General features: G+C 36.2%; 2 long non-coding RNA genes across 4 annotated transcripts in view; one reads left to right on the forward strand and one right to left on the reverse strand.

Moving 5' to 3' along the window:
• Positions 1–377: 377 nt before the first annotated feature.
• LOC107969087 (uncharacterized) lies at positions 378–3,531 on the reverse strand. The gene is made up of 2 exons (XR_001710659.2): positions 3,361–3,531; positions 378–490 (listed from the first exon to the last, which is right to left on the reverse strand). It is a non-coding gene; the product is annotated as an uncharacterized LOC107969087 (long non-coding RNA).
• Positions 3,532–18,283: 14,752 nt separating this feature from the next.
• LOC134808981 (uncharacterized) overlaps positions 18,284–25,740 on the forward strand; it is a 525,139-nt gene continuing 517,682 nt past the window's right edge. For all 3 annotated transcript variants that reach the window (XR_010153369.1, XR_010153370.1, XR_010153371.1), the window contains exon 1: positions 18,284–18,661. This is a non-coding gene — a long non-coding RNA (uncharacterized LOC134808981). The remainder of the gene's footprint in view (positions 18,662–25,740) is intronic.

Consider the following 25,740-nt stretch of genomic DNA (forward strand, 5'->3'; position numbering starts at 1 on the left):
TCAAGACCAATGAACATCTAGATTACAAAATTAAATAAATTTTTTAAAAAAAGAAGATTTTTTTTGGCTAAATCTACTACATTATGGTTTTTAGAAGTCTTCATGCTGGGGAAGGAAATAACTCTAAAAACAAACCAGAGAAAATTTAAGAACCAGGGCCAGCAAATGGCTATCTGAAAGAACTAGAAAGAAACAGGATCCTACATTTATAAGATAAATGAAAAGAGGGTCCACCACCCTGTATACATAGGAAGATGTATTCATGCATTTGCATGAATAAGCTAAAAGGTCATCAAGGGCCAAAAACTTCTGGAACAAAGGCATCTCTGAATTGAAACATTATTGCTTACAAAGTATCCACTTTCCAAAAAGAAGGATTCAAATTATCCCCAGCTTAAAATTTTATTTGAGTGGCATCTTCAGTTTTTCTCTCTTTGAAAATATCCTCCTTAACATCGCCTAAATGTTTTCTTCTCTCTGCCTGATGGAACTAAAAGAAAATTGAGAAGGAAATATAAATGTTTCCAGATTTAATTCAAATTTAAGTCATCATTTATTTCTTCTATTTTTAGTCACAAATTATAATAGAAAATACATTTTACTCAATTCCTCATTTAAAAAAATGGAACTATTCTGATAAAGTATCAGGACTCTTGAAATAAGGTATCATAATATCAGAATGTCCAAAGAAATGAAACTTTCTATTTAATAGGAATTAAGAAGGAACAATTCTGCTTTCTTTATGTATAAATACTCTAAATTATTTACAAATTAACTTACCTTCATAATGTTGAGTATAATAAGCATAAACAAATGTTTTTTTATTTTTGAAAAAACCAGTTAGTGCTTTTGGAAAACTTCAGTTTGTATTCTCATTGTTATAGGCAAAAGCACAGATATTAATACCTTAAAGACAGAAGTAAACCCTTAAATCACCTGCTGAGTATCACTGGAGATTTTTTAATTTGTTTTCTTATGCGTATATTAAATGACTAAGCGTAATATTTTATTATTAAAATGTACATTATACATTCATTGTATCAGTTAATAAATAGAGTAAAAGTAAATCATAAATTTATTCTGTGGTTTAGTATTTATTATTTTAATTTGCATGTTACATTGTATGGAATGATAAATACTATAGAATCTATCATTTTTCTCTTTTGTAAAGGCTTCCAGTTAAGTTAGCATATTACAATTTTCTCTGTAGTTTCTGACACAATTCTCTGTCAGCATGGTTTAGCAATCATTAGCTGCAATTAACATAAAATAACTTGAGTCAGCTTGAGTAAAAATAGATAAATGGGTTGATCAAATAACACAGTGGTAGAGTTAGCAGTGTTGGGCCTCAGCAAAGGACATAATACTAGAAATATCTCAAGACTCTGTGTCTTCAATCTGTTCTTTCTCAGAGTCGGCTTCTCTCTCTCTCATTCTAACTCTTTCTCTGTCTTCCTCCCCCAAACCAGGTTTGCTTTTTCTCCTCTTGCTCCTTCCTTATTATAATTCCAGCTCTCTTTCCTAAGCTATCTCCCAGTTGCAATTCCAAATTCCATGCAAAGAGAAATGGACTGGCCCAGCTAGGGTAAGAGGCTGCAAATGGTCCAATCAATTACAGCCAGGTCACATAGGCCAGCACCATCAATGAAGGGTCACTTCGTAGGAGAAAGGGACATTTACAGAGAAAAGAAACTTTAGAGTAACCCAGGAAGACAAGCATCTTTATGCCCTCCCATTCGTTCATGGTTTCTGAACTCAACCAACTGTTTATTTAAGTGTCCTGCTTTAAATATGTTTTACTGCCTGTCATTTAAAGTTGTTTTTGAAAATACATGGGCTATAAACTTATTAAAGGCGAAGGTCAGATGGGATCATCTCAGATTTGAAGCTAGAAAACTTGAGAACAAGACCTAAAATGGAAGACAGTGAGACAGGCGAACACAATTTTACTGTTGCTGACTTAATGGCCTCTCCTTAAACTCATTATCTTCTTCATTCTCCCTGTCCCTGCTCACCCAGCCATGAATATTAAAATTATATTTCATTATAAAATTCTATATTTTATGCTGAAGAATATTCCAATAATTTCTAAAAGTAGAAGTGAAAAAAAAAGCTATCCATAGCTTTCCATCAAAACAAGCAACAAAGCTGTCATATCTTCCATCCAGTGGAACATCTAATGGCAGTCAAGTTAGTCAATCCCATTTCTAGGTATATACCCAAAGGGAAATAAATCATTGTACCAAAAAGACACCTGCACTCCTATGTTTATTGCATCACTATTCACAATAGCAAAGACATGGAATCAACCGAGTTAGCCATCAACAGTGGACCAGAAAAAGAAAATGTAGTACATATACACCATGGAATACTATGCAGTCCTGAAAAAGAGCAAAATCATGTCCTCTGCAGCAATATGAATGCAGCTGGAGGTCATTATCCTAAGCAAATTAAAGCAGAAAAAGAAAATCAAATACGGTATGTTCTCATATTATACTGTATGTTCTCACTTATAAGTGGAAGCTAAACATTGGGTACACAAAGACACAGAGATGAGAATAATAAACTCTGGGGATTTTTAAAGTGGGGAGGCAGGGAGTGGAGAAAGGGTTGAAAAACTACCTGTTTGGTATAATGTTCATGACTTGGAGGATGGGATCATTGTTAAGTCCAAACCTCAGCATCATGCAATATACCTATATAACAAACCTGCACATATACCCCCTGAATCTAAAATAAAATAAAATAAACAAAACTAAAACCAAAAAAGAAAACCAGTCGATCCAGGCATTCCTTGCTGGAGTCAGAGCTGCCGTAGCTGAGCTATCTAGTACCAGACAAGCTCCTAATCTGGTATTGTTTTCTCTGTAGGGTTCCATTCCCTCTTTAAATGTGGCTACAGGAGTCTCTTCTATTGTCAATTCTTAGCTTCCTCTGCAGATTTTTGTTCCTCCTCTCTTTCCGATTATTTGATTTCATATTTCCTTTGATAGGATTGCATACAGTAGTTAAGTTTCAGCCCTGCATGTGGTGTTACCATTGAGACAATTTAGTTCTCTAAGAGGAGGCAGGAGGATATTTACATTTTGGGTGTTGTATTTCATGCTAATTTCCAGATAGTTCTAATATTTATTTATGATTTGTATTTGTTTTAATGCAATTTGTGCAGACTTTTCCAATTCTCCAGTCTATTACGCTAATCAGATTCTGTACATGCTACCTCTGTTTTCACATCTGTAAAATTTAAACATAAACCTCAGCATCTCTCCCCCAATATTCTCCAAATAGTTCATTTATATAAAGGGTAGTAAGGTAGAACTCGACAAATATTTTCCTTGGCCAATGAAGGAAAGGACTTACATTATACTTCCTGTTTCTACTGCTTCAAAATTTTCCATCACATTAGTTTTTCTCATTCTCTTTGCCATTCAGGAGTTCTTTTTTTTCCTTCGACCTCACCCCAGGCAACAGCCAGGTTATCGGTTGTCCTCTTTCTAGCAATTATTCCTATCTCCATCTCTTTCGCCTTTCCTGTTCAGAGCAATTTAATTAGATTTATTGTAAATATACTTTCCCAGAACACAACCCTTTAGTTACTGTTACTTAGAAAAAAATGGAGAAAAATAAATTTTTTAAAAATTGTATTACCTATGGCTTTCAGGAACCCTATTTCAATGGCCGATTGATATTAATCATATTGAGTTATTATGGTTTATTTAAATCCCATATTACGTCTCATTTAAAATGGTTTCCTTTTGTTCCCTACAATGATTAATGCTGAAATAAACATATTTTGTATAAAGTCTTCTCTGTAGCTTTTGTTTTTTTTTGTCTTATCAGAAATGTATGTGTTGGATCAAAGCTATGAGACTTTTTAATGAAAAAAATGCCAATAATATTTCACCTACTTATGACTTCATCAGCAAATGCATGAAAGTGTCTACTTTATCACACCTAGTCATATAGGGGTATTATGATTTGTCAAAAAGTGTTAAACAATAAATCAATATGTCTTTTAAAAATTTGCACATCTACTTTTAACAAGTCATGTTGGATAATTGTTTACTAGTTATATTTCTGAATTGTGAATTTTATAATTTTATATTTATGTTTGGAATAAACAATAAGGGATTGTATTACGCTGTGATAAGCAGTAACCACTAAATATCAGTGTCTTAACTCGTTAACATTTAATTTTCATTTATGTAAACCCATGTGAGATCTAACTGCTCTCTTGGGCACTTCCTTCAGGTAGGAGTACAGAACTGCCTGTCTCCAACTACTTGCAGCTCTGTCACTTGGAACACATGGCTTCCAAGGTTGCTATGTCAGGGGAAGAGAGGGTCCCATGCTGACTTCTCATGGCCTCAGCCTGGAGGGAACACACCTGTCTTCCTCTTGCAATCCATTGGTCAGAACTAGTCATGTGGTTCACCTAAATCCAAAACCACAGGGAGAGAGGGGAACTGGGTATTCCTGAGCAACAGCAAACCCTGCCACACACATATTCTTCACTGTTTACTAATAGGCAATTTACAGTGTAACAGCTCTTTGTATAAAAACAGTTTCTGACTCTCCTTTGCTACAGACTTTTTTTGTTTGCTATTTGCCTTTCAATGTGTCTTCTATTCTGAATTTGCAGAGAGCTTTCTGTTACAAGTACTGAAAACACCCAGGAAGATTCAAGAAGTGTCATTATATTATTTGTGTTAAAAATACGTCAGAGAAAGACATGTCAATCTTCAAGTAATTGTTTCTCTAAAGAACTCTATGAGTTAAGTCCTGAAGCAGGTAACTTAGAGAGCGTGAAGGAAGATAAGTGCCTACAATGAACACTATTAGATCAACTGGTTTACATAAGAAATGGGCTACTTGACTTGAAATGAGAGGTTCAGGTACTTATTTTTTCTAGTGGTTCTAGAACTTGTCTTGCTTTCATTATGGTTAACATTTTTCCCAGAAGATCATTTGGATTCTGTCTTCGCGGAAGAAGCGCACCCACACAAGTGAATTAAAATCTAAGCTAAATTCAGCTTTGTTCAAATGTGCCTCCACCTAGTATCTCTCCTCTGTTCCCCATCCTCCATTCCACCCACAGCCCTAGGAAGAAAGGAAGACAGTATGAATTTATTCATGCTTAAAACTAAATTGAGCTATAAAATCTGTTTATTTCCTTGACATCTCTACTAACTACTAAGACTATGAGGGTTGCATTTAAACATGAACATTTATTAAAACTCTTTAATAGCCATGGCTCTGTGATCCACCCCAAGTGAGGCAAAAATTTTGATGTAAACTTTGTTTTTGTAGCCTACAGACAAACTTTGCTATTTCCTCATGCTTTTCCTTTATTCCTCTTTCCTAGTTTCTTGCAACAAATGTTTCATTATTTTAACAGTTGTCATCTTCCTGCAAAGTTCATTATGCAGGTCAAAATCACATGCCATTTTTTAATGAAAACAGCAATTCAGCTTAGCCCAGTGCATTTCTTCTGGGTTATTTGACTGCAGATTTTTGACCTAGAAATGTTTTAATTAATTTGAATTTTGATTGAACTCTTTGTTTCTGAAATTGCTTTTCTGTACTTCTGTATGTAATCTTTCCCTTGATTTCCATAACCTTTGCTGTTTCATTTGCTTTTCATTTTATTTTTATTTGATTTTATACTGTGTTAAAGCAATCAAGGATAAAACATCTCTACCCTTCTTCCAAATGCAGCTTATCACTAATTCAGTTTTGCTAAGAAATGATTGTTAAATAGGAAAAAAGGAATAAAATCTCAACAAGGTAATGACTCATACCAGTTAGTACAAACTTTTAACCAGCAGAATAAGCTGATTAAAATCCGAGTTGTTATCTACTAGTAGGAGGTGTAGGTAGGAAGATGGCAGTTTCCCTAATGAAATGGAATTTATTAAGTACCTGAATATTATAGAGTCTGTTCTATTGAAACATGCTGTATACATTCATAACATTAAAAGAAAAATGCCGGCCGGGTGCGGTGGCTCATGCCTGTAGTCCCAGCTACTTGGGAGGCTGAGGCAGGAGAATAGCGTGAACCCGGGAGGTGTAGCTTGCAGTGAGCTGAGATCGTGCCACTGCACTCCAGCCTGGGCGACAGAGCCAGACTCCATCTCAAAAAAAAAAAAAAAAAAAAAAAAAGGCTAGGCGCGGTGCCTCACGCCTGTAATCCCAGCACTCTGGGAGGCCGAGGCGGGTGGATCACGAGGTCAGGAGATCGAGACCATCCTGGCTAACATGGTGAAACCCCGTCCCTACTAAAAATACAAAAAATTAGCCGGGCTTGGTGGCGGGCGCCTGTAGTCCCAGCTACTCGAGAGGCTGAGGCAGGAGAATCGTGTGAACCTGGGAGGCAGAGCTTGCTTGCAGTGAGCAGAGATCGCGCCACTACACTCCAGCCTGGGCGACAAAGCGAGACTCCATCTCAAAAAAAAAAAAAAAAAAAAAAAGCCTGACGCTATTATAACTGATGAAAATCAAAGCTACATTTCAAGAGCCTAACAAGACAAACAGAAGTGGGATGGAAGATTGTCAGGTACATTCATTTCAGCTTGCAGAAATGGGATCCTTGCCCTGTAAAGCAAGTTATGAGTATGCATGAGAGGTTTTATTACAAATTGCTCTTTTTCTAGGGGTGTAAAAACGCTGAGGAATTTAGCAGATTAGGTGACCCTCATTCTCATTAATTCAGTAGTAATAGGTAAAGCATTTATTGTGAAGGACATCACCAGATAGTATAAGTGCGACCTTTATCTAAATTGGATAACACCATTCTAAAAAGATAGATCGTGGACTTCCTTGAAGTTTATGAGAGTATTTTACATAGATTAGTTTTAGGAAGCTCATTAAGATCTAGGATCCTAGAAGGAAGAGTTAGAATACTGAAGTCTGTAAGCTTGCCAAATTCCTAAGTGTTTTTAGCTCTTTGGTGGCAGAGGGAAGAGAGTTTTGTTCACAAACATATGGCCAAAGTTGATAAGATCTAATTATATGTTTGCAGCTGTTTCAAATCTGTAAATATCTGAAGTTGGTCAACATTATCAACACATGACAAAGGCAGTATAAATAAAGGAAATTAGCTAAAAATTGAAACAACAACAACAATCCCTTTTGAAGGGAGGAAATTAGGAGCTGAGTTCTCTAAGTGTGACTTAAACAGGATAAAGAACAGAGCAACAATGCTGTACATACATAAAAAGTTTGCACCTCATTAACAAGCATTCTGGAACCAATTTGTGTGTATAGGAAGACCTCTGACAAAAATTCTCAACAGTTTGAATACAGTTTTAACAAACACAGTATCAGCTGTATTAAAGGACTACTTTGATTATTTATATAATACTTACAAATACAATTAAAGGTTTGTAACAGACTCATTGAGTGGTTTAAAAAAATAATCTTAATATAAAGATTTACATCTGTCCAGTGAAAGACTATATTCAGCCCTAATAAAATTTGGCTAAATAAGCAGGAATGATGTATTATACATGGGATTATCCATTTTCCAAAACAAAATAACAACAAAAAAAATATTAAGAATACAAAAAGTTACAAATAAGGGGCAACTTGTGTGTTTAAGTGCAAGACTATGAATGGGAAAAGTGGAGGGAATAATGGATATTATGATTCCAATATTAAAATAAATTTTAAACAGGTAAATTAAACAGTTTTATTTTTAATTATGAGAAAAAATAGAGAAGCATACATTTTTACATTTTTTCTCTTCCCTTAAAGTCTCCTACTGAAATCTGTTATGTCTGAAACAAAACATACAATACATTTACCAAATAAAGGTAATCATTCTGTCATATGAAAATAATTACTGTTGTAAGTTGAATGCCTGTTATTCATTTATGTATGTATATATGCATATGTGTGTGTACATGTACACACACCCCCATACACATCTTTTCCTCTTAGGAGGCCACAAGATGCAACAATTTGTTATGTACAAAAGGGAGAGAAGTAATGTTCTGGATTGATTCAGACAATTGGACTGATAAATCAGTTCTCTGAGTATTTGTGGCTTTACCATCCATCAAATGGAACATGTGTTTTACCAAGGCCACTTACCACTTCATGCTAATTAGATTTAATTGGTGTGTCATTGTCAATACAATTGGCTAGTGCAATGTTCTACAAAATGTCAAGATGGTGAAGGTCATTGAGGATGGTATCACAGAGAACGGAATCACCACGGGAATTGAGAAAAACATATTTACCAAATTGGAAGCTGGATACCAAGTGTTTATTGTGCTAAAAGAAAAACTGTTGACAAATTAAATGTAACAGAGTTTAACTGAGCAAAATACAGCTCACCATCCGAATAGGTACAGAGAGACTCTGGGGCTGCCACATGGTCCGGTAACGCTTGTGGACAGAAAAAGGAGGTGAGACACAGAAACAGCTGGATTGGTTACAGATCAGAGTCTGCCTTATTTGAAAATGGTTTGAACAGTCAGCCACCTGTGATTGGCTGAAACTCAGCTTCTGTGACTGACTGGAACTTGGTTACTGGTTCTAAGAATGGGATACAGTATATTTCCACCTCCTATTAGGTTACAGTTCACTGTGTATGGAGAAACCTTTAGGCCAAATGTAAAATATATAAGGAGGCAGCATTAGGCTAAACTTTACAATTCTCCCATTTGGTCAGCTTCCCAAAATTTTGGTCAAAATTGAGAAATTGACCAAAACTTCAGGCATTGATGTCAATCTGTCACCATTATAAATTGACTTATTTGCTTTCAAATCTCACTGGAAAATAGCAGAGCAGTGGATTTTGTGAGGTGGGAACAAGGAAATGAAACAACTAAAAAAACTCGATTGGTTAACATCAGATTACTTCAGGTTACTTTTCTGGTAAGGGTTATAGCAGACAGGACTTCCTTATTATGCTGGAATTTCCTGATTTTAGGAGAAAAAAAATGGTTTGTTATGGGATCTATCTTCTTTCTTAAAGTTTCCATTTGATGATGTCACATTTAGCATGAATGACTCCATTTTGATTTGGTCTGGTCTGTTGGGGCCTAGTGCATGAGCTTAGTCCAAAACAATGGCCTCCCGTCATTTTATTTAACAATTTCCCCCCTTTGGTCACGTTCTTACATAGATGAGAGTGTGACCAAAGTTTGGGGCTTTAGTGCTATTCTCAGTTACCATCATTTTAAGTTTTCAGTCTCAACACATTATTCAAAGCTTATGGTATCTTCATGATCATGCATGCATTTTTAGTGACAATAACCCATCTATTTCACTTGATTAAATTAGTGTTAGCCCATTTTACTCCTACATAAGCCATTTGGTTTCTGCAAGGGTTATACTGCTGAATTGAATTGGAATATAATGGGACCACCAACTCTGTCTCATTAAGTCCTCAAGGGTAGTGCTAATACTGCTTCCAATTTACTATCTCAGCTGAGGAGAAAAAGCAGTTTCAGGGACATCCAATTGATATTTCCTACCATAATGACTCTTACTTTATGAGTTAAGGATTCTACCAGCACCCGAATATATCCATCCTAAATATACACCTGAGGACAGAGGAAACAACTACTGGATGAGTCTGCTGAGCCGTTTGATCCACTGATCCACTGATGGACCGAAGACCAAATTTATTCTGGCCTCCATAAGCTTTCACTCTAACAAGGACTGTGCTGGGTGTTTTCATTTCATTTCATTTCATTTCATTTCATTTCATTTCATTTCATTTCAGACAGGGTCTCACTCTGTCTCCAAGGCTGGAATGCAGTGGCATGATCACAGTTCACTGCAGCCTCAACCTCCCAGGCTCAAGAAATCCTCCCACCTCAGCTTCCCAACTAGCTGGGACTACAGGTGCATGCCACCATGCCCAGGTAATTTTTTTTTTTTAATAGAGACGAGGTCTCACTACGTTGCCCAGGCTGGTCTTAAACTCCTGAGCTCAAGCAATCTCCCAGCTTGACCTCCCAAAGTTCTGTAATTACAGGCATCAGCCACCATGCCTGGCCTTGTGATGGAGTTTTGACTCTTCCATTACTAAGGTTAGTTCAAGCCTGGCAACCAACATCCTTCACAAAATCTCAAATTTTTCTTCATTAAGGGGACCAATCAATGGGTGCAATGTTTGTGAATTCATTTGATATGGAAACATTATAGTGACCTTCCATTTATTAGTTTCTGATTTTTTTTCTGGTGATATAATTTATCATCAGCTGCCCACCTATCTCATCCTGGAACACTGATCTATTAGTCATTACCATAGATACCTGTGGCTCAGGGTAATGTGATTGCCACTTTGTCCTCATTATCATTGTACTGATCACATCCACCTGGACTCTATTAGCAGTGCAGCCCCAAAGAGGTCAGATTTCTAGCATTCCCTCCTTCCAGTTCTGGAAAGAAGCCATCCATCCCAGCAATCACCTTAAAGATACCAGGGATCCCTTTTTTGTGCATTCTCTAATGACTCAGTAAAGAGAATGTCCTTTGGGCTCCCCCTGGGGACATAGTCACGTGGTGAACACTCTCCTCTCACCTAATAAATATATTTTAACATACCCGTACTCTAAGGAGCTTTTTGACCCCTTCTTCTGCCAAAGTCACAGTGGCATATCCATCTCATTTACCTTTGATCTTTCCAATGTCCAAGCTTCAAGGAGACATTCTGGCAGCCAGAATATACTCCTCTGGCTTTATATATATACGTGTATATATATATGTATATATATTTGTGTGTGTATATATGTGTATATATGTGTGTGTGTATATATATGTATATGTGTGTGTAAATATATATGGATATATGGATATGTATATATGTATATGTATATATTTATATATGTATATGTGTGTCTATGTATATACGTATATGTGTATATACATATATATATGTTTGGAGACGGAGTTTTGCTCTTGTTGCCCAGGCTGGAGTGCGATGGCGCAATCTCGGCTCACTGCAATCTCTGCCTCCAGGCTTCAAGCGATTCTCCTGCCTCAGCCTCCCAAGTAGGTGGGATTACAGTCACGTGCCACCATGCTTGGCTAATTTTGTATTTTTAGTAGAGATGGGCTTCCTCCATGTTGGTCAGGCTGGTCTCAAACTCCTGACCTCAGGTGATCCACCCACCTTGGCCTCCGAAAGCGCTGGGATTATAGGCGTGAGCCACCGCACCCGGCTCCTCTGGCTATTTTTGCCAGGATTTTAAATTAAAAGTGTCAGGAGAATGCTTTAATAAGTTATCTCTTGTCCAGCCTTACATTCTGCCAATGTCTCAATCTAACATCCTTCCACTCCTATGTATGCTCTCCTGGACCAGGTGAGCCAGGTCCTGTCGTTCTTTTGTTGTATACTGCATTTCCTCCTAGAGTAGGGATTGTATCTCCCTCCTCAGTCTATGCTAAGACCTGACTCTAATTATTGGAGGCCATGGATAAAGGTGAGAAAAGGCTTTATGACCTTACATGACCTCACTCTAGGTGTGGTCTTTGCATTGTCTCCAGGCAAGGGGAGGCTGCTGTCTTCTACAAAAGGGGAAGGAGCTGTTTCAACTGCCTGGGAGAGTTCGGGAGAATCTGGGAAATCATGATTCTCCCACTCCTAGAGCCAAGGGAGACTTCAGAGCCCCACTCTTTTCCTTACATGAACCTGACCTTATCAGAGAGGACTTGGCAAGTCTGTGTTTTCATTCTCCTTGTAGTTCTATTACCCTTTCAGTGAAGTCCTGGACTGAGTTCTTAAATTTTTAATCATAGTCAGCCCTAAAGTATAATTGTCCACGTGATGTTCAATTCCATTAGCTACTGCATAACCTAACACTTTACTCTCCAAGTGTACCTCATATTAATCTGCTTGTGGAAGGCAGGGTAACTGCTTAATCCTTACAAGTAATGACACATCATATGCTGGTGGCCAGGTCTGGAGAAATGGTTTCCTAAGGGAACTCAGGCTGGAAGGGGTGTCATAGCCTAGTCCCACCTGATTGCATGGGCTGAGAATTACGGAATGGTGATATATCAAAAGAAGGAAGAAACCATTATTGGCAGGTAAAAGAGTATAGCTGTCTTCCACACTGAATGATTGAGATACTATTGCACACAAGAAAGGAGTCAGAGTAAAAAGAAGTTTTAAGTTTCGATGGGTCTGACCATTTAAAAATGTTGAAGTCATTGCGAAGACAGAGAATGCTGAAGCTATCAAGGAAATAAAAATGAGGCCAAATAGATTTATACCTAATTAAATATGAGTTGAAATAGAAAAGAGCATAAACAAGCCTTTTACTAACTGAACCAACTTAACCACATGAGGAGAGTTCATAATAGAAGGTTTAGATGAATATTTCCTGTTATAAAAGGATTTTATGTAATTATTAACTGAATTCCCATTAATAGTTACCTAAGTTTATGGGTTGAATAATGAGTTGGCTTGCATTCTCTCATTTAGCAATAAACAGTAAACAAAACAAACACACAATAAAACAAAACAACAAATGTGTTTGAACACCTGCTAAACTGTACTAGCTGCTGAGGAATCAAGCTCCCATATTCATTCTAGGAGGGGAGCACAGAATATTAAGAATTTAAATAGCAGTTGAGATAAATGCTAAGGAGAAAAATGAAGCAGCATAAAGGAAATAGAGATGTCAGGGAGGCTTCTGTTTTATCCGTGAAGAATCAGGTAAGTCTTCACTGCTAAAGTTTCATTTAAGTGCTCAACAGATGAAGTACATGAAATATATAAACCCACAGATGAGACACACACATATATTTATCCATATATATACCTATCTATGAACAGGTACCTAATCTTCAGGGAAAGGAAGAATGAATCAGAATAATATATTCTAAAAAGCTCAATAACACATATATAAGCTTTTACTATGTCCACAGAATTTGATCAGTGGAACGTATTAAAGGCCTAAAAGCAGTCAATATATTAAAGCAAAATGTAACCAGCGTTCTCTGATTAAAATGTAATGCACTTAGACCTTACAAACAAACAGGTTACAACTTCTCCTCAAGTTTTTAGAAATTAGAAAACACTTGTAAATAAATCTTGGATTCCTGAGAAAATTAAAGTTGCAATTACAGTATATTAATAATTAGCAGCAATTTGAACACTGTGGGCTATAGCCAAGGTTAGAATTTACAACGTTAAGTAATTCAACTACTCTTATTAATCACAAAATGAAAATAATTCAAGAAACATTTATCTAAAGAGGCTAGAAAGAAAACAAGAAAAATAAAAAGGTAAAAGTTATAGGAAGAATAATTCACAAATATAAAATCAGAAAATAATGGCTTAGGCAACATAGAAAGACAACTTGCTAAGGAGATCCTTTATATTTTAACTTTTTATATACCAGTAATATAAAAATATAAAATTCTAGGGAAAAATGATGATAAAACTGCTAATAAAAATATATTTTTGGCCAGGTGCAGTGGCTCGTGCCTGTAATCCCAGCACTTCGGAAAGCCAAGGCAGGCGGATCACTTGAGGCCAGGAGTTTGAGACCAGCCTGGTCAATGTGGTGAAACCCCACCTTTACCAAAAAATACAAAAAATTAGCCAGGCATGGTGGCATGCACCTGTAATCTCAGCTACTCAGGAGGCTGAGGCAGGAGAATCACTTGAACCAGGGAGGCAGAGGCTGCAGTGAGCCGAGATTGCACCTCTGCACTCCAGCCTGGGTGACAGAGCGAGATTCCGTCTCAGTAAATAAATAAATAAATAAATACATAAATAAAATATATTATTAATATATACTGAAGTTACCATGCATGACTCTATTTGAAAATGTGATTTGCCCAGGGGTGTTGTACAGAAAAATATAATTACATAATTGTCTCATTTAACATATTCAATGATATTAAGCATGAACAATGAAAACGTAACGGGAAAAATTAATAGAGGAATGAAAGGCACCTACCTTTCCTCTAAATGAATTAGCCTCATATTAATAATTTACAATGAAGTAATATGAAGACCAGGAAATATATAACGTGTACACTATTTAAAACCACCATGGTTTGAGAGTCAGACAATATTCAAATCCTAATCTCTGAAAGATAGGCTTTTCACAAACATTTCAATGTGATGCATTTTAAATGTTCCCTTCAATTACTTTCATCTCTCTTCCACCAGTTTCTTTCCCTCCCCAATACCATAATCACCCATGTCCATATAAAGGATGAAAGATGACATGGAGACCCTTCATTATATGAAAGGAACTGATTCAGGAAAGGAAGCAGCATTCACCCTTCATTATGAGGGATCTTGTCTTGTCTTTACTATTGATTCAATAACTATTTAAGTGCTTGTAAAGGACAGACTCTGTTCTCAGTACTAGAGCACTCCCCAAAGAGAACTGGCTTGAAAAATGTTTAAGGCGCATATGCTACAAAGAGACATTCTATTCTCTTGTTCTTAAATTATCTTAAAACATGTAAGACCTGTGACTTGGACAATGAATCACAGCTCAAAAACTAAAAGATAATGGTCAAGGTCACACCTATGTTACTAGAAAGTATATTAATCAGAGTGCTGGTGGGAGAGAGTTAATACATGCAAATTGGGTAATTAGAGGAAATTAAAAATGGGGGAGTTTAAAAATTAAAAACAGAACAATCATGTGATTCAGCAATCCCATGACTAGGTGCGTATCCAGAGGAAAAGAAATCAGTCAGTATAAGAAATATCTGCCGGGTGCGGTGGCTCACGCCTGTAATCCCAGCACTTTGGGAGGCTGAGGCGGGCGGATCATGAGGTCGGGAGATCGAGACCATCCTGGTCAACATGGTGAAACCCTGTCTCTACTAAAAATACAAAAATTAGCCAGGCGCGGTGGTGGCACCTGTAGTCCCAGCTACTTGGGAGGCTGAGGCAGGAGAATGGAGTGAACCCGGGAGGCGGAGGTTGCAGTGAGCCAAGATCGTGCCACGGCACTCCAACCTGGATAACAGAGCGAGACTCTGTCTCAAAAAAAAAAAAAAAAGAAAGAAAGAAATATCTGCATTGCACTCTCACGGTCATTGCAGCATTGTCCACAAGAGTCAAGATATGGAATCAATCTAAGTGCTCATCAACAAGCCAGATAAACAGTAGAGAGTAAATGTGGAGACACAAACAGGTTATCCCAAATAGAAAGAATTTTGGAGATTTGGTGATTTTCCTTAAGATGTGGCACCTGCTCTATGACTGGTGTATTCCGGAATGTGCTGTAAGACTTTTTCTAATTTTGCAAAAACTAAAATAGCATAAATAATATACTAATATGTTATATTAGTATAATATAAATAATAATATAACATACTCATATGTCATAATTCTGTGAAAGAACAGGCATGCCCTCCCGTTGCTTGACCACATGATATAGTTATGAAACTGGCTTATACATTTTTAAGTACTAGACTTTAGACATAATCTCTAGATCTTTAATATCAGGATTGTTTCTAACATTTACAGGGCCTGGAGCAAGAGCAGAAAGGAGGCCCACATACCATATGTCAAATATTTAAAAGTTACATATCAAGCTAACAAACTGTTAAATAGAGTCTGTTCTATCCTCTATTCTTGACGAATATATCTTCAGAATTACAAAATTGAAAGATGTGTTCAAAGATTTAGCTTTTATATCACTGAAAGTTGGCAAAATATGAAAGATGAGTCAATTTACTTATTACTGTACATGTCTGCTGTTCTATTCATAAGCTAGCAATCTTTGCGTAATGTAATAAAGATACATACAATTCAAAAATAATTATGCATTTTAATAACATTTATTTTTATTGCTTTCATTCTAGTAAAAAGTTATTATGTTTATATAATCAATACTTTGACCTAATTGATACACTATTGATAAATATGATTTAAAGTCTTATAAATTATATGTAAATGCAGTGAAAGTTTGTGTTTTATATTTTAAAATATAAAAATCTTTTGTATTTTAAAGTGTTTTTATTACTTAATAATTATTTTAATAATTAAGAACTATATTCATATTAACACAATCCAAAATATATTTTAAACAACATTGTCTTAAACGTTTTTGAAAGTTATTTTTCTTCTAAAATATTCAGAAACATATATAAAATTAAAAGGTAAAATACAAATTATAATTAGTAAATATTACAACTTGAAATCAGAATCATTTAAACAAATGAAATTTTAATTTATCGTTTGAAAATTTAAGTTTTGTTAAATTTGTTTTATAAAAGTATGAAGAATTGAGCATTCAATGTCTATTTATTTGACATGTAAAGAATTGGCATTAAGATTCATCATTGTTTTACTAGATCTAGATATTTATTAATAGAAATTCAAAGTATGATAACTTTTAGAATTACGCAGCTGTTGTGAATACCTGCAGAGTCATGATTTGGAGGATGAGAAGTGAAAAACTGGAATCTCAGCACTACTAAACAAAGGCTACTTTGTTAATCCAACAATTTATTGCTCTCCGACTATCTCAAAAGGCAGATTTGGTAAGATAATTACATAATTACTTTGTCTTCTTTTTGAAGAATTTTGCCCTTCAATTACTCTCTTCTCTGAGGAAGCCTCTGTCCCTTACATTGATTTTGGCCCAAACCCAAAGATCACTGCATTTTGACTTAGTGGACTTTAAATACAATAACAGAGTACAGAAGATGCAGACATGTGTTTTTGTGGGGTCTGAAAGGTGTTAGTTACGGGCACAAATGTTTAGGACCAGAGAGAGTGCTGTGTCTGTTGGATCCGGCTTCTGAGTCAGGCACCCATGTGTTTGCAAATGAATTCTATGTGTGCACTTATGCCCTGAAAAACCATCTGAAGTTCAATGCTCAAGCTTGGGCCCCACTTGCTCATACCGAAGGTTGGTTCTTCTTAATCCTAAGCAGTAAAATGTATTTTTTAAAAGATGAAAAGATACGCATTCAAATATATGTGCCTATATATACCCACGTTATCTTATATTTGTACTATGCATCTAGTGGGTGTGAAGGTGTTCACACTTGTTTTATTAGCATGTAAATGCAGATTTATCTAACAAACATACTTAACTCTCTAGACATCAACCCTATCAGGTAATTCTTGCAATATTAGAAAAATGACAACTATGCAATGAGTTTCCATCTTAACTTGAACTCTGATTCAGTTCAACTAGTAATCCTCTCAAAGAGATATATAGATGTAGTAGTGTATGTCATGTAAACTGTAACTGTCAGTGTTAATTGCCCAGAATCTGAAGTTTCTCTCCCAGTTACAAAGTTATGGGCTAGCCTATTTGAGAAGCAAAATGGATTCATTTTGCACTGTGGGAAGATTTGGCTGTGGCAAGGCTTTTTTGTTGTTGTTGTTACTAAAATTGCATTCTCCAAATTTAGTACTTACTCAAAATTCATATGTTTAGAGTTACAACTAAAAATCTGTGTCTCACAGTGTTTGAATTAGTTAAAGCCAAATGAGTTTCTTTTTTTTTTTTTTAGTTGGCATGGGCATCACATTTCTCTCAGAGAGGAAATTTATAAATTATTTAAAAATAAATAAGATCTGATATGTGTGTTTTAATCTTTCAGATTATAGATTATAATTGCAAATGTTTTGGTTTAATGAAAGTCTCTAAATCTTAAAAACAAAATGTGGTAATTTCCTAAACTTGAACTAAAACTATAGTCCTTCATCTTTTCTATAGAACTACAGATGGGCTAATTACTTTTTTTTTTTTTTTTTGAGACAGAGTCTCATTCTGTCGCCCAGGCTGGAGTGCAGTGCCATTATCTTGGCTCACATCAACCTCTGCCTCCTGGGTTCAAGCGATTCTCCTGCCTCGGACTCCCAAGTAGGTGGGATTACAGGTGCATGCCATCATATGCAGCTAATTTTTGTATTTGTAGTAGAGACAGGGTTTCACCATATTGGCCAGGCTGGTCTTGAACTCCTGGTCTCAAATGATCCGCCTGCCTGGGCCGCCCAAAGTGCTGGGATTCCAGGTGTGAGCCACTGCACCTGGGCTGGGCTGACTGCTTTTAAATATAAAGAAAAAAATGACAAACTATATTGCTTAATCACAATCATATATTAATATGGTTTGGCTGTGTCCCCACCCAACTCTCAACTTGAATTGTATCTCCCAGAATTCTTACATGCTGTGGGAAGAACCCAGGCGGAGGTAATTGAATCATGGGGGCCGGTCTTTCCCATGCTATTCTCGTGATAGGGAATAAATCTCACGAGATCTGATGGGTTTATCAGGGGTTTCAGCTTTTGCTTCTTCCTCATTTTCTTTTGTCGCTGCCGTGTTAGAAGTGTCTTTTGCCCCGCCTGGCCCCTGTAATCCCAGCACTTTGGGAGGCCGTGGCGAGCGACGCCGGCGGATCACCTGAGGTCAGGAGTTGACGACCAGCCTGGCCAGTATGGTGAAACCCCGTCTCTACTGAAAAAAAAAAAAAATTAGCGGGGCATGGTGGCTCTCGCCTGCAGTCCCAGCTACTCAGGCGGCTGAGGCAGGAGAATCACTTAAACCTGGGAGGCGCAGGTTGCAGTGAGCCGAGATGGCGCCACTGCACTCCAGCCTGGGCAACAAGAGCCAGACTGCGTCTCAAAAAAAAAAAAAAGAAAAGAAAAAAGTGCCTTTCACCTCCACCCATGATTCTGAGGCCTCTCCAGCCGTGTGGAACCGTAAGTCCAACTAAACCTCTTTTTCTTCCCAGTCTTGGGTATGTCTTTATCAGCAGCGTGAAAACGAACTTATATGTATATATATGCATATTAGCTATGGTAAGGAATTTACTTAATCTGGAATCTCACACATGAGTAGTTTAAATATATACTTTTGGTTTAGCAGTTCATTTAGGAATTTGGGGTTGACCCAAATTTTCTGTTAAAACTCTACTTTTTCTTTGGCTTTACTCCTTGTTATGAGAAAAAATTAAACTAAAGGAAAATAAAACCGATATGATGTAAATTGCAATCTATAAATCTCTAAACCTTACTGGTGACGGTGGCACACACATAAATTACACTCATGAATGAAGACAGTTGGGACAAAAGTTCAGAGTTGTTTTATTACACAGAGTTCATGACCAGTAGCTAAGTTCCTCTTCCTTTATGTAATGGAGGTGGGGGTAGAGGGAAAAAAAAGGAGAGAAAAAGAACTCTTTAGTGAGGGTTTCCTTAACAACAAATCAGCTTCTTAGACTCCTGGGCATTTGCGATAAGTGTAGTGCATTACTGCGAATATCACACACTGTGGCATGTCTGAAACAGATTCACAGTATTTCAAAATGTTCCTGCCGATGCTATACAAGTAAAGGCTCTCTATCAACAACTGAGCATATTTATGATTTCAAAAAGACTCTAGCATTTAGAATAACTCAAGTTGAAATTTAAGAGCTATTACTGTATTAATTATGGTGAACTTTTATGGGGCTTGTATGGTTTCATCATCTATTTTTATTCTTTAGAAGTGGTATTTACTGAAGGTTTTGAAAACTGGTAGTGATCTAGTCAAATTTGTCTAGCATTCCTATTTTGTTTGGCTCACCCAGCTTTTAAAAAAATAATGAATTTATTAATGAATAATCCTTTTAGACAGTGCTATAGTCCTTACAATGGCCTATTTTGTAATATCAGTTTCATTAGAAATTGTTAACAAATATCTTTGAGTTTTGCTTCTCCCATCATTTCTATTTTCTCTTCATGAAATCTTATTGTCTGCGTATTATGCATGTATACATGTATAAATTTATCTATTGGCTTCAATTCTCTCTTTTGTGTCTTTAATAATTTTTTTAAAGCATTCTTTATAACCGTCCTGAATTTTGGGTGAATTTATCCACACTATTCTTCAGTTCTCTGATTTTCTCTTTGAAAATGTCTTTTCGAGAGTGTGCCATCTATGGAGTCTTTTATTTCAATGACTGCAATTTTTATTTCTAGATTTCAAATTGTTTATATTTTATAAATACCTTTGTTTCATTTATGCCAGTTTTGTCCAAAAAATGTTTGTGGTTATTATTTTACCTTATCTCTGCAAGAATTTTAAAATTGTTGGGATGCTGTCATCCAGAGCCTGGACTTATAGTGATACTTGGGTTGCTCTGCTACAGTGGGAGTGGACATGTTGCAGGTTGTGTGGATAAGCCAGTAGAGAATTAGGTAGGCCTAGAGTACTGACTTTGAGGCAGACTCAGTTTTCCTTCTCACATATTGCTCTATATATGCTAAACCCTGCATGGAACACTTTAGGCCCCACTTGTACTACAGAAATCAAAATTCCCATATGCCTTTGCCTCAATGCCTACCTCACTCTTGTATGAGTTTTTTAGTCCACATTTAGAAATAAACTCTATAATCACATTTTATTCTTCTTGATCTTACCATAGATTCCATCCACAGTGATGAAATTAGAAGGATTTTTCAGAATGTGAATATATACAAACATTTATTTCTAAAAAAAAATTTTTTTTTTTTAATTGAGACAAAGTCTCACTCTTGTCCCCCAGGCTGGAGTGCAATGACACCATCTCGGCTCACTGCAACCTCTGCCTCCCCGGTTCAAGCGATTCTCCTGCCTCAGCCTCCCGAGTAGCTGGGATTACAGGCCCCTGCCACCACACCCAGCTAATTTTTGTATTTTTAGTAGAGACAGGGTTTCACCATGTTGGCCAGGCTGGTCTCGAACTCCTGACCTCAGTTGATCCGCCCGCCTCGGCCTCCCAAAGTGCTGGGATTACAGGCGTGAGCCACTGCGCTTGGCAAAAAATTCTTATTTAATGGTCAATCATAGAGTTTGATATTACAGTCTGTATTCCTTTGCAAACACTACCATGACAAAATACTGTAAACTGGGTGATTTCACCGGCAGAAATTTACTGTCTCACAGTTCTGGAGGCTAGAGTCCGAAAGCAAGATGTTGGCAGGATTGGTTCCTTCTCTCCTTGGCTGGTTGGCCATCTTCTATGTCTCTTCTCATTGTTTTCCCTCTATGCTCCAATTTTCTCTTTTTACAAAGACACCAGACATATCCAGTTCGTGCCCACCCTAATGACTACATTTTAACTTGATTATCTTTGTAAAGACCCTAGCTCCAAATAAAGCCCATTCTTAGGTACTGTGTTTTAGGACTTCAACCTGTGAATTTGGTTGGGCACACACTTCAACTCATAACCATTCATCCAGGTCATCATTCTGTAGGTGCCAGATTAACTCAGAATTTATGTTTGCAGATAGATTTAATATATTCTAACTCTGCACTTCTGATTTGAATTATTTGAAATACATTTTTCCATAAGCTTATGGTTAAAATTATGTCCTCCATTCTTCTAGGTCTGCTAAAGTGCCAGTGGATGTTTTTAAACATAATTCATAAATTAACAGAGCATCATAGTTGAATAGCCATTGGAGACCATTTATTCATTCTACCCATTTTAACAGTGTATGCTTACTACAATAATGGTAAACAAAACAAATATGCTATCCCTGCAGTAGGGCTTATGGCTCTAAGGAGAATCAGCCCCTTGATCTCTTTGAGGACTTTTGATGGGTATATGGTCCCTTGGTCATTTAACCAGGAATAATTAGGCAAACAGGATCTCTAGTCCTTGCTACAAATAGTTCACCTTCCAAAAGGCAGGATTCTTTCACCAATCCCATAGATGTGATGACAACCTCCCTTCATCATTTCCTTGAAGGTCTTCAAGGAAAGGAAACATGATTGGAAAATATTTCTTGAAAATATCTTATTTACATCAAATATCCCTATAAATCTAACCCATGGCCATGAATTTTGTTGTCCTCAGAGCCATGTACCCTAGCAATAAAAGTAAGTCTAATCTACTTTGCATATATTAACCTATCAAATATTTGAAGATGGCTTTATGTCTCTTCTGCTTTACCTTTTCTTTAAGCCATGGCTAGTTTTTAGTTCTGTTTTTTTTCTCCCCCACCATTCGCCATACCAGTCTCTTTTAGAACTATTTTAGTGGGTTTATATAGTGTGGGTTCCAGAAATGCGAAACATTAATCCAGAAAAGCATTTCTTTGGAAAATAAATGGAATTCTTACAAATACTAAATTTGTTAAATGTGATAAAGCATACAGTGTATTGATAAATAAATATTCCAGATTTAATTTATAAAAAATGTTGAGTGTTCCTTAGAAGGAAAGGCAGGAAGGAAGCCTTTCAGCAGGCTAAACTTAGTCCATATGACCTCTAAGGCCTCACAATATGTGAGTAGAGCTGATGCTATCTGCTGATTGGCAGTGTCAGCACCTCCAGTACTTCATATTACGGATGGATAAACCTGATGCCTAAACAATTTAACCAGTGACAAAGCTACAATCAAAACTCAAGGCTGCTGAATTGGAATCGTTGTTTAATCCACAAAGAGATGAATTACGTTTAAATGCTGTATATTTTAACAAATCTACTTTGCCTTGATTTCAAAGGGCATGATGACAAAACATGACATTTGATATTTAGACTTTTGAAACTTCATACCTTTTTCATAAGCCCACGAATTACCATTTTAATTTTCTTTTTGTCAGTAAATGATGCTTGAAACCAGTACCTTCATTGCATCTTGGTATTCACCCTGAGGTCATTCTTAAATATCAGAAATGAAAAATAAAGTAGGGCCTGGAGATGATTTGAGAGTTGAATTGTAAATATCTATTGGTGTTTACATACATACATATATAAATGCATGAAAAGCTAAATAGTAAAGGTTTTGGGGGGATGTCAATGACTTCAATATAAAAATTATCACATATATGCAATAACAGTGACTTTTTATAAAATATGTAAAAATAATGTAGTAATTAAACTTTTGATAATTCACCAATTTTTAAAAAAATAATAAAACTTAATAGCGAGGGGAATACAAATTACAATCACCATGCAATTCTACTATACACACTCTAAAATGGTGAAAATAAAACCAAAAGAACAAACTATTGAATTTTAGAATAAAATTATCTTGGAGAAGTGAAACAAAAATATGAATATAAGCAGCAAAAAGTTATATCATATTTCAGGATATAGAAAGGCTACTTCATGTACTGCTTAAAGATGCTTATCAAATCACTTTGGAATTTATATTCTATACATTAAATTAAAAGAGTGGGGATAGACTGTTAATTAAAATACCAATATTTACTAAAAATATATTCTATACTACTACTCAAACTTAAGATAAGTTGAACATGTGAACATGTCCACTTAAAATGTGAGAAAGGATTCAGTCATGTAGAATTATTTTAAATGATACCCAAGCAAATAATTTTAGTTGAGGCTAGAGTCCAGTTAAAAGCTGTAGCTAGGCAGAGTTTGTGAAACCTTTGTCCACTTTGAAATGTTGGCATCCTTCTTTATCTTGCCCTCAATAGCAACTGTGACCCATCAGCTGCCTGTTTAAACCATGTGGGCAGATGCCCATGAATGCCGGAAGGGGCCTTCTTGGTATTTTATTGGCAATAACTCAAAGCTTATTAAAATCCAGATGGAAGGACCTGCAGCATATTTAAGTCCATATGCCCAAATGAGTACTGCAGTATTTAATTGCTTGCATTTCAGTCATAATTCCTTTCCCTTGTCTTACTTTTTCTCCAAAGCGCTTATATAGTCTTTCAGTTGATGTCCCCCTGAATTATCTTTAAAATCTGTTCTAATGCTCATTTGTAAAGCACTTAGGTTAAATTCTATGTATGATGTTTTACTATTTTTATATTGGTGTTAAATGAACATTGAGCCATGAAGAGGCAATTGGGTGAGTCATTTGTGACTCTTTCTATTGTAGCTCTATTAAATTAAAAATGTCTGGTTTTTAATCCAATAATATTTTCCTGAACACATTAAGGCTATTACGTACACATGGCATGCCATCTCTGCAGTTTGGAGAATTAGTAAGAGAGTCATACTCTTGCAAATATTGTGTCCATTAACTGACACCTAGAACATACCTCATGTTACTCAAGTCAATAATGCTATTTATGGTTTTAATAGCATGAAATCAAAATAATGATAAATGAAAACAAATCAGCTGTCCCAATGGCCAGGAACTGGAACCTCATAATTCTATACATAGCCATTGGCCTTATTGTCCTCATCTGTTGCCCATATACTCAATCACAAGTCTAAGTCTTACTTCCTCTCCTAAATCTTTATAAGAGACCAGGGGCTCCCTTCTATGAATTCTGATTAATTCAAAAAGTCTTAGCACTCGCTTTACACTTATCTTGTACTGTTCTGAAATGTTAATTGCTGCTTCCTGACTTTCTTTTATCTCCCAAACGTATAAGTTTCTGGAGACCAAGGACTGTGTCCTATTTTTCTGCAGCCATACAGCGCCTCTGTGTTGTATGCCTTACAGACATTCCACAAAGGTGCTATCTTGGGTGTGTTTCCAGGGTTTGTTTCCATGAGTTCAGAATATGTGGCAACATAATTGTCCACTTACCACTCTGCAACCCTCATCTGATGCCATATTTTTAGAGAGCAGAGTCTGTATATGTGCATGTGTGTGTTTGCAAGTTTGCTTTTCATAATTATATTGCTAGTACTTAGTCCCAGAGTTATAAATGTGGACCGTACTTGTCTTTCAGATATTTACTGAGTGAAAGAACAAAGGCAGCCATAGGACTTTTGTAGATTTCCTGTTTCACCCTTGACAAATTACCGAACCTCCTTGAATACAGCTCCTTGGCTAACTCTCTTCACTATGACCGTTTGGGGAGTTTAGTTAGTAGGTAGAATATTTCTCAAAACAATAGAGAATCAAAACAATCTCTTCTGAGTTCAGTTTTAAAACTGTGATTCCATTCATTGTCAATTCTGACATGGCATTAATTAAAGATACGTCTTAAGGAAACTTCAAAGTGTTAAGTGACTCACAAGAATGTGGTAGTAAGAATATTCTCATTTAAAATATAGTTAAAAAGATAAAATGACCTAAATGTCACGTTTACAAAACTGCTGGCAAACAGAAATATAATTTGTCTAGAATAGACATTTAGAATAGACAGAGAGTTAAAAAGTCCTTTCACTAAAGTCTTACATTTTTAAACCCACGGAAAATTAAAGTAAGCAGTTAAGAAAAACAAAAAAAACGGGAGAAGAGAATTCTAGACACCCATCTACTGCCCGCAGTTGGAAATTATAATTAACTGCAATTGAGTTTGTAGACAGGCAAGTTATACTCTACGTGTGATAGAATTTGAGAGGCATATCAGTTCTGTCTATATGGTCCTTGCCTGTGGGATCATTAGAGATTGATTAGGGTACATGTCATTGAAGTACCTGGGAAATGGGATTGCATAATAGTTTGTGTTCCTCAATTTCATCTGAATTATAACCAGGTTACTATGGAGACAACCTATGTGTTGTCTGTATTCCTAGATAACTGGATCCTCCCTCTTGTGTCCTGAACAGCATGCTTTATAGAACCTATAACATGATGTTACTCTCAGCGATTACATTTTCACATTCCCTTTGAGGAAAAGGATCTTGAAAAATTTATCTCTGTATCCCCAGAGACTAGCACAGTGACAGATTTTTAACAGTGTTTTTACTATGTAACATAACACTGACACAGAAAAACACACAAAACAACTGTTTAGCCTAGGGAATTGGTAAGACGAACTTTATCTTTCTTTTTTATTTAAATTTTATTTGCTGAAGAAACCAGATCTCTGATCTGTACAGTTCTCCATAGCCCTGATTTGGATGATGGTATTTCCATGGTGAAATTTAATATGTC

The sequence above is a fragment of the Pan troglodytes genome, chromosome 19, assembly GCF_028858775.2.
Source record: "Pan troglodytes isolate AG18354 chromosome 19, NHGRI_mPanTro3-v2.0_pri, whole genome shotgun sequence".
Lineage (NCBI taxonomy): Eukaryota > Metazoa > Chordata > Mammalia > Primates > Hominidae > Pan > Pan troglodytes.